Raw genomic sequence first — 8,229 nt, 5'->3', positions numbered from 1 at the left:
CACGAGCCACCAGTGGCTCGTTAGTGTGTCACCTGGAGCTCTTTGCAGCATGTGATATTCAAACACGGTGCGATTTCATTATTAACCGATCTAAGTTATTAACCAGTCAGGATGCTTTTACTAGGTTATTAACCAATTGTAGCTGATAAAATATTCCTACTTGGCTGTGAGAATAATATATATCTATAGAGAGACTAAATATTTCCCCTGTTGTACTGTTTAAATATGAATCTATAGTGCTATATTAAATGGAACAATGAATTCACACGACTGTGGCTCTTTTGGGTAATGCTGATCTCTACTTTGGCTCCTGCATCACTGAGGTCTGAGTATCACTGCAAGAGCTGTATCACATGTTGGTATTAGACCAGTGCTAATAGGACATTGGGAAGCAATCATTTTCTGGCTCCCCATGTCTCCATCAGCAGGGAAATTGGCTTTTTAGTGGTTAAAGATTCAGCATTCTGACCTTAAAAATAAACTTGGGCCTGTTTTTGTTGGTTATGGGAAAGATTTTTTTAAAAAAAATCTTAGATCTCGGGTTTATTTTCTCTCTCTTTTTCTTTCTCATGTGGCCTGAGAACCTAATTCCTGAGAAGTCAAAGGCATAGCCATTCTCATCTTGGGATGCCAAGGAAGCAGTCTCCCTAGCAACAGAAACTGTGGAGGCATTTGGATCTGATTAACTCCCCATCCCATTCAGGTGCCTTTCACTCCCTGTGGTGGCCTGATTGAGGAATTAGCTGCCTTTCATTTTGCTGTAAGTGCCCTGGGGGTCAGGGTTGCTTTTCAGTGTTAATCCTCAAGCTGACCTCTACTAGAAACCATCCAGCTGGCATGCAATTTCCTCATTCAAACTCCAGCTAATGAGAAATCTGCTGTGGGGCTGGAGTAAGGGCTCCAGTTGACAGCCCTGGAGATCAACGTCCTTGGCTTATGCACAGAACATAACAGAACAGGTGCAGCGTGGGCTGTAGCAATGCAAGCTTTCCATAGGCTGCCCCACCGATGGGCCTCCACCCTGACCTTCATTCTAGTAAGACCAGCTCTAGCCAGTGAGCAGTTCAGTCTCTGGGCTTGACACTGCCCAGAAGGATGCTGATTAGCGTGGCAAAGGGGTTTGCATGGACAGAACTCAGACCTCCGTGTTCTAACAGCACAGGCTACTAAGCTGAGCTCCAGGAAAATCTCCTCTAGCTGGTGACAGCTTTGGCCATATGACACACAGTGCACCAACGGTGATTCCAGATCCAGCAGAATCTAGCAGAAACCAGCACTGCTGCCAGCTCATTACAGTACAGTAGTGGGGTGAGGTAGTTAGTGGGTAGCTTGGTGTCTCAGGACTTTAGTGATCAACCTTTGATAGTGAGAGAAGCTTTGAGACGGGGAGAAAACATCAGGCATCTTCGTAAAACAAAATACAGAGCCTTCAGAAATACATACCACCCCTCAACCCTACTCAGTACAGACGCGTTTGTTTCAATCTGCCCTCCATGTCTGGCAAACCCTCCATGCACTTGTCTTTCCTACCACTTAGGCTTCGTCTATGTCCCCTTTCTCTCTCCAAACTCCTGTCGCTCACCTGGGACCGTCCTCCTCTTTCCCCGCTTCCCACGCACTCCTCAGTGCCGGAGTGAGAGAGCCTTCTCCTCTGCACCTGCAACAACCTCTTGGTATCTTTCAAGCCCATAGACTCCCCAGCTCCACTTCAAATGCCAGCTGAAAAAGTCTCTTTTCTTCCTCACAAAGACGGTGAGTTTGAATTTCTCCCTCCCTCTGCTTGTTATTTGGCTATATGCTATCTAGCGTCCATGAGCCAGTCGCTATGAAGGGTGGTGCCCAGAGATGGGTGACTTCTGGCTCACTCAGATGGGTGACTTCTGGCACCGAGCCACAGAAGGAAAGGGGACACAACCTGCCCACAGAATAACTTTGCCTCCTCGTCAGACCCCACTGACAAATTCAAAGTTGTAGGGCAAGATTTTCAAAAGCCTCTAGTCATATGGGGTGCCTCCATTTCTGGGGGCTCCAACCTGAGAGGCCTTTAAAGGGAATTCACCCTTTTCAAGCTGAACACCCCAGAAATGGATGTGCTCTAAACCACTAGTCCTGTTGCATAGCAGTTGCAAATCCCTTTCATTCCTATAATGTCTGTATCACGGGACTGCCATTAGCTGCATTTCCATCTTGCATCAATCATTAAATCATGTTTAATAAGTACGAAAAGGAGGTGAATACGTGAAACTCAGGCTCAGAGCATCGTTTCTTCATTGAGATGTGAGAGGAGGAGACAGTGTTGCCCAGATCCAGGGAGAATCTAATGCCCTTTTTTTAGCAAAGGCAATATTAATATCGTATACGAATGTGAATATTCAGGATGGGAATCTCTGCAGACAGCAGCCCAACTGGCGCCGTAATAACCTACGTCTCGTTTCCATAGAGACTTGGGCCGTTTTTGCCAGCAGCGAAATCCTGATTGACACCTAACACCTTCTGAGAGGTAGAACCCTGGTGTCATAGAAACGGGCTCTGGATGTGCATTAAAGCCTCTCACCGCAGGGCGTTGTTTTTGTTTCCCTAAGTCAATTGTGTGCCAGCAAAAGACGGACTGGATCGACAGCTCTGGAGACAGAGGGCCCATCTTTATTCCACCAAAAAGGTACAGCGCAGGAAAGGGGCCAGTGCTCGCTGGGATGATGGGAGGGGGGCGAGTGGGTGGGGAAACAGAGACGCCTGGTTGCTTTCGCTGAACAGAATTGCGTGGGGGAATCCAGACTATGTGCTGACTTCACAACGCGTGGATGGTTCTGGAGGGCTCTTCCCCATAAACAGGCAAAGATGGTCTCCTCATACCACACTGCAGTGGCTGGTCTGCTTTCATTTCCAGTGTGAACTGGATGGCGCGGCAGGGTGATTGGGAAGGGGGCCTGGGATTGTTCCATCTCTAGGTTGACAGTTCACACAGCAAATGAGTCAGACCTGAGAATCCAAACTCCCCCATGAGAGGGGCTGTGTGGGAGTGGGAGCTGCTGCCCACTCGAGATTTAGATCCAAAGTCCTGAGGGAGCCATTTCCGGATCCAGATCAGGGTAAGGGGAGGAAGGATGGGGGGAAAGAATCCATAAGGCGCCTCTTCCTGGTGGTTCTCTCTCCTGGCCCCCACATCAAACCAGCTCTCCCTCCCTCTGCCCACGTCAGTGCCCCTCGCCCACCAGCCCTCCTGCCCCAGCGGTCACCCCTGACTTCCTGCAGGGGCCTTCATTCTCTTCCCTCTGATGGGGGCAGGAAGGGAAATTGGGGGGGACGCCACATAGTCTCACTGGGCCTTTCAGAGGGTTGATAGGTAAAGGCCACCCCTTCCCCAAGCCCAGAACATTCATGAACGCCTCCTCTGCTCCCCACAGCAAAGCCTGCTCCAGCCATCGCACTGAGCTACAGGCCTCAGAGGCCCTACTCTGTGTTCTCATGGGGGGCACCACCCCCCAAGGGCTGGTGAAGGAAGGACCCCTCTGATCCCCCCCCACCCCCAACAGGCCGGGAGATGGAGAGGAGCAAGAGTCACTGCCCCACCCCAGAAGACAGGGATGGTGAGGGGAGCAGAGAGGCTTGGCGGTGAAGGAGTTTAAATGTGGGGCTGGGTAAGAAGGAAGGTACCTGGGAAAGGTGGGGCTGGGTGGGACAGAGGGAGGAGAGGCAGTTGGCTGGGGTGACATGGATCTGGGCTGGGGTGGCGGGGGGTGCTGGGAGGGGCGGGATGAGAAGGTGCTAGGAGGACGCACGTCTGGTCCCGCAGGACAACAGGAAAGATGCCGGGAAGAGCCCAGGCTGGGGGCCAGGCCTAGCATCCAGTCCCAAAGGGAGTGGGAGACTGCAGGCACCCCGACAGAAAACACCCCTGGCTAACGGGGTGCTGCTCTTGAGGGGCAGAGTCTGTGCTGGAGCCTGTAAAGCACCAAGCTTCTAGCTGCCCCTCCCCACCAGCACTGCTCTGGTTTCCTTTGGCTCCGCTGGGGCTAGAACATGCCACGGCGGCACCTCATCCCCCCGGGACCCTTTTCCTTCCCTGCCCAGCCAGCTCCACTGGCCAGTGCAGAACGGGGGCAGGGGCACAGCTAACCACGCCCCATCCCATGCACAGAGACGCACTAGCAGGAAGCTGCATCCACACTTAGGCGATTGCAATTGTAATTGGACCCCCATTGCCCCCTTTGTTCCCCGGCGCAAGGCAGAGTTATTACCTGGCTTTTAGACAACACTCTCCAGCTCTGCCCTGGCACAAATTCCCTCCTGCTTCCCCTACAGCTCCGTAAATCTACCTAAGCCCTTGGCTCTTATTGGGTACATCCACACTGCATTGTAAACCTGGTCTCACTGCCAGGCTGACACGTCCATACTACACTACGCAGCCCTTCTAACTTGCGTCTGTGGCTTGAGCTGCATCCACAAATGACGGGGTTTGGACCCGAGTTTCAGTGATACTTGGGCTCTGATCCACCCTGCTAGCAGGGTCATAGTATGCGAGTCCGGAGTGCTTGCTGCCCTGAGTCAGACTGATTTGTGTGTGGATGGAAGGAGGGCCGTGGGCTCAAACCTGAGTCACAGCCTGGACTTAGTCTGCAGTATAGACATGCCCATTGTCTCCAGCACCCTCTTGTGGCTTCCTGATCTTCCCCCTACCAAGTATCTTCCTTTGCCCCCAGCAGCCTCTGGCTTACGTTCAACGAGGGGCTGCCCCATTAAGTCATTGGGCTTTGGATCAGGCCCCAAACTTTCTTTCCTTCCTCCTTCTAAAATGTCCGACAGTGACCCGGTAATGAACTGAACTCAACACCACGCGAGTTCAAAACCCCACCCGGGTGACTCATCCTGCCAAGGCAGACTTAGTGCATTAACTCTTAGGCATGGATATCCTTATGACCAAGCCCTTTAAACTGCGCCTTGTGTCTAACTTGCAGCTGCCTGGATGCAAAAGATCCATTTTTCACATTTCAAAAGAGCATCATTAAGCCCCTTCCAACCTTTCCCATTCATTGCCATGTACTAGTTGGTTGTGACCCTCCACTCCAGAGGTGGCTGCATTTCAGTGGGGCTCTGTGCATATCGTTTGTGTAGGATATAATGATCCTGTGTTACTGGTGGCCTGGGAATTGATAGAGCTGTAGCTCACGAAAGCTTATGCTCAAATAAATTGGTTAGTCTCTAAGGTGCCACAAGTACTCCTTTTCTTTTTGTTTATAAGTGTGAATATGATGTAACTAGAATATGCTTCATGCAAAAGGTCTCTTGTAAGGTATCATTACAAAGCTTATAACCTACTGAATATATTCATTCTATTTGTATGAATGTCTCATTCTTGTATCTGAAACTAGGAATATGAAGTATAACTCTGAGGTCCTATTGTAATTATGCAAAGTGTGAGCCATTAATGGTGATTTAGAATCTTGATGGCTCCCATTGACTAGGACAATTGGTTGTAAATGGCTCTGTTTACTTGTAAGACTTCCTGTATACCTGTGTGCCAGCCAGTGGGTAACAAAGTCTTAGTGACATGTGACTATATCACCTGATACTGGAATCCATCTTAAACCTGGTGCTTTCCATTTAGAAGGAGGGGTGGAGACCCAGAGAGACAAAAGATTCCCGCCTTGTGCCAAATATATAAAAGGGGGTGAAACAGAACAAAGGAGCTTCCAGTCATGAGAAAACCCCTAGTTTCCATCTAAGATGTCTGCTGGAACTAACAAGGACTGTACCAGGGGAAAAGATTGGGCCCAGACTAGGAAGGAGTCCAGTCTGTGAAAGAAGCTGTCATAAATATAAAGGGAAGGGTAAACCCCTTTAAAATCCCTCCTGGCCAGAGGAAAAATCCTCTCACCTGTAAAGGGTTAAGAAACTAAAGGTAACCTCGCCGGCACCTGACCAAAATGACCAATGAGGAGACAAGATACTTTCAAAAGCTGGGAGGAGGGAGAGAAACAAAGGGTCTGTATCTGTCTGTATGCTGTTTTTGCTGGGGACAGAACAGGAATGGAGTCTTAGAACTTTTAGTAAGTAATCTAGCTAGGTATGTGTTAGATTATGATTTCTTTAAATGGCTGAGAAAATAGCTGTGCTGAATAGAATGACTATTCCTGTCTGTGTGTCTTTTTTGTAACTTAAGGTTTTGCCTAGAGGGATTCTCTATGTTTTGAATCTAATTACCCTGTAAGGTATCTACCATCCTGATTTTACAGAGGTGATTCCTTTACTTCTATTAAAAGTCTTCTTGTAAGAAAACTGAATGCTTTTTCATTGTTCTAAGATCCAAGGGTTTGGGTCTGTGGTCACCTATGCAAATTGGTGAGGATTTTTACCAAACCTTCCCCAGGAAGTGGGGTGCAAGGGTTGGGAGGATTTTGGGGGGAAAGACGTGCACAAACTACGTTTCCCAGTAAACCCAGTTAAAGTTTGGTGGTGGCAGTGGAAATTCCAAGGGCAAAGGGTAAAATTAATTTGTACCTTGGGGAAGTTTTAACCTAAGCTGGTAAAAGTAAGCTTAGGAGGTTTTTATGCAGGTCCCCACATCTGTACCCTAGAGTTCAGAGTGGGGGAGGAACCTTGACAGAAGCTTATTAGAACATCTCTGAGGGTGAGATTTTATCTGTAATCTGTTTCTTAATGTATTGGGCTTAGACTTGCATGTTTTGTTTTATTTTGCTTGGTGACTTATTTTGTTCTGTCTGTTATTACTTGGAACCACTTAAATCCTACTTTTTATACTTAATAAAATCACGTTTGTTTATTGATAAACCCAGAGTAAGTGATTAATACCTGGGGGAGCAAACAGCTCTCTATCAGTGTTATAGAGGGCAGACAATTTATGAGTTTACCCTGTATAAACTTTATACATAGTAAAACAGATTCTTTTAGGGTTTGGATACCATTGGAAAGTGGGTGTCTGGGTGCTGGAGATAGGTAGCCTGCAGCTTTGGGGGCGTTGGCCCAGACCTGGGTGTGTATTGCAGCAGGTTAGCATGTCTGGCTCAACAAGGCAGGGTTCTGGAGTCCCAAGCTGGCAGGGAAAACGGGCTCAGAGGTAAATTCAGCACATCAGGTGACAGTCCCAAGGGGATCTCTGTGACCTAACCCATCACACTCATCATAACCATCCCATTATCTGAGTGGCTCACAAACATGAGTAGTCCTTATCTTCACAACACCCCTGGGACTGGGAAGTAGAGAAGTATTAGCCCCCTCATACTAATGAGGAACAGAGACACAAGGTAGATTAAGTGACTTGCACAAGATCATAAGGGAAATGGGTGGCAGAACACAGCAAGGGAGCAGACCTGGTGCTTGGGAGACAAAAGTTATGTTCCCTACTCTGCCCCACAATTTCCCACTGACAACGTGACCTTGGGGAAATCATCCAGTTGCTCTATGCCTCAGTTTCCCATCTGGGACATGTGGGGAATTTCCCATTTGTAACATGAGGCTAATGCACGTTGTGAGGCTCAAAGCTGTAAAGGTTTGAGGTGTTCAGATACGATGGGCTGACATCAGCACCCTAGATAACTATGAATTGAACCCAACTCTCCTGGGTTCCAGCCCAGTGCCCCATCCCTTCTTACCTTCAATTCTTACATACAACACAGCACCCTACAATATTACACCTCTTCCTCCCAAGAGACACCAACAAGGGGTGTCCCATTCCAGGCAATATACCTAGTTCCTCCGACATGTGTTGTACAGAGCACCTCCCAAAAGCCAAGGCACTCTCTCCCAAGCAATGACTGGTTGTGTGTCAGAAACAGTTGGGTTTTTATGGCTTGGATTATTTGCTATTTCTCAGCAAGCTCACACAAGGTCTCCCTGCATCTTACGAGAGGGCGGCTGTTTGGTGGGTGCAGGCTGTGCTCGGTGCCGGAAGCCAGAATGCAGCTCTCGGGTGGAGGCAAGGGAATAGTTATTTTCAGTTCAGAGTTTGCCAAGGTTAATTAGAGGCTTGTTCGAATTCCCCAGACCCTAGATGTGATCCATTGAAATAGAGTCCGGTAATGGATGAATACGAGGAAATGCTAACGAAAGACACCAAGGCACTGGCCTAATAAATGTTGGGTTCACCTGCCTGTTTACTAATGAACGGGGAGAAAATGATTCCCTGTTCATATTTCTTAGCACATGTCGGAGTGTGGCCCAGTGTGGCTTAAGGATCAAGGGGGACAGAATTAAATGCCTTTCCTTGGGGCA

At 48.5% G+C, this 8,229-nt stretch overlaps 1 long non-coding RNA gene across 2 annotated transcripts in view; it reads left to right on the top strand.

Annotated features, from left to right (window-relative positions):
- The first annotated feature begins 2,298 nt into the window (after positions 1-2,298).
- Positions 2,299-8,229, top strand: part of LOC140906312 (uncharacterized) — a 102,566-nt gene continuing 96,635 nt past the window's right edge. For both annotated transcript variants that reach the window (XR_012157061.1, XR_012157062.1), the window contains exon 1: positions 2,299-2,659. This is a non-coding gene — a long non-coding RNA (uncharacterized lncRNA). The remainder of the gene's footprint in view (positions 2,660-8,229) is intronic.

The sequence above is a fragment of the Lepidochelys kempii genome, chromosome 2 (assembly GCF_965140265.1).
Source record: "Lepidochelys kempii isolate rLepKem1 chromosome 2, rLepKem1.hap2, whole genome shotgun sequence".
Lineage (NCBI taxonomy): Eukaryota > Metazoa > Chordata > Testudines > Cheloniidae > Lepidochelys > Lepidochelys kempii.
This window is presented reverse-complemented; position numbering and strand designations above follow the sequence as displayed.